Source organism: Cynoglossus semilaevis, chromosome 6 (assembly GCF_000523025.1).
Source record: "Cynoglossus semilaevis isolate Cse_v1.0 chromosome 6, Cse_v1.0, whole genome shotgun sequence".
Lineage (NCBI taxonomy): Eukaryota > Metazoa > Chordata > Actinopteri > Pleuronectiformes > Cynoglossidae > Cynoglossus > Cynoglossus semilaevis.
The window spans coordinates 2,437,888-2,439,484 of NC_024312.1; the positions used below are offsets into that span (position 1 = coordinate 2,437,888).

At 46.7% G+C, this 1,597-nt stretch overlaps 1 protein-coding gene across 1 annotated transcript in view; it reads right to left on the reverse strand.

Moving 5' to 3' along the window:
- Positions 1 to 615, reverse strand: part of met (MET proto-oncogene, receptor tyrosine kinase) — a 48,630-nt gene extending 48,015 nt beyond the window's left edge. Inside the window, exon 1 of the mRNA XM_008311183.3 lies at positions 292 to 615. The gene's annotated coding sequence lies outside the window, so the exon portion shown is untranslated. The remainder of the gene's footprint in view (positions 1 to 291) is intronic.
- Positions 616 to 1,597: the final 982 nt, after the last annotated feature.

The window sequence follows — 1,597 nt, forward strand, 5'->3', positions numbered from 1 at the left end:
TGGGGGGGGGGGGGGGGGGGGGGGGGGCCCGGGGGGGAGTCACGTTATTTTCGCGCACCTGCACCAAAGTAAAACGGCGGACATTCAAAACAAAAGTTGTTTTTTCATTTAGGCACAAAGAGAACGAGGAAACATGAGAGACGAGGTTTTCAATGAAAAAAAAATGACTCACAACATGAAGAGAAAGAAAAAAACACGTCAGAAAACACGCTGTCACTACAGGAGAAAGAAAGAAGAAGAAGAAGAAAAAGAAGAAAGAAAAGAAGGAAACGACTGCAGTGATGGAGTCACCTGTCAGGAGCCTCAGTCTCGGCTTTCAATCATAGTCGTCAGTTTTAAGCAGGAGCCAAACTTCACCTCCAGACCGAGAATCTCTGGAGACTTTTCCTCATTGGTCATGAAAAATATACTAATAAAAAGAATCAAAACCAAACAAATCCAGGTCAGCTGTGTGTGAGGAGTTCGTGTTCTCCCTGCAGCTGACTTCAGTCCGACTTCAGTCCGACTTCAGTCCGACTCTGAGCCGCGGCTCTGCGGCTCTAACACGTGAAGACCGGCCCGGTGACAGACCTCCACCAGCGGAAACACCGTGAGCTCTGCCGAGCTCCTCTCTCATCCACGCTCCTCAGCAGCCGCCGGGGAGCTCCTCCTCCAGCTCCTCCTCCAGCTCCTCCTCTCCTGACTCCGTGGAGGAGGCTCCTCCTCCTCCTCCTCCTCCTCCTCCTCTCAGGTGAGACACAGACGCCAATTAGTGTCGGGTTTTTTCTTCTTCTTCTTCTCTGCTGTAATTAGAGCAGAACAGCTGAAGAACATGTTTCCACCTGACTCTGCTCCTCACACTGGACCTGGAGGTCCTGGACCTGGAGGTCCTGGACCTGGAGGTCCTGGACCTGGAGCCCGGGTCCACACTCTGTCTGTGTCTGTGTGTGTGTGCCTTCACCATGAATCACATCACACACACTCTTGTCCCACTTCCTGTACAGATCCTGATACAGATGGGAGTTCATCTGCTGAGGAGACACCACTGACTTTATATGAACACGTGCACACTCACGTGCACGGACCTGTATATCCTGACATTTGATGGTTTAATGCACAGCAAAGAGACAAAGAGACAAAAAGCCAGACACCAACACCAGGAGGTTTTGGTTCTGATTTCATTTCTCCTGTTTTTATAACTTTAATCTTTGGTCGATCCAGGTTTAAAGTTTACACAAATCACTGATCTGGACAGAAGACGTCTGTCCAGATCTGTCAACAGTTTTGTCGTGGACAGTGTGATGTCATCACCGTCACGGCACTGTTTCAGACATCGAACGTTAAATGTTCAAAAACTCTTAAATATTGTTAAATATTCATGAACATTTTTTTTGTTTTGTTTTATGTACAGTGTCCTTGGGTGACTTGAAAGGCACTTTTAAATAAAATGTATTATTATTATTATTATTATTAAATGAAGAACTTGATGTGGTTCACACATTAAAACGGTTCAGTAACGGTTCAGTAACGGTTCAGTAACGGTTCAGTAACGGTTCAGTAACGGTTCAGTAACGGTTCAGTAACGGTTCAGTAACGGTTCAGTAACGGTTCAGTAACG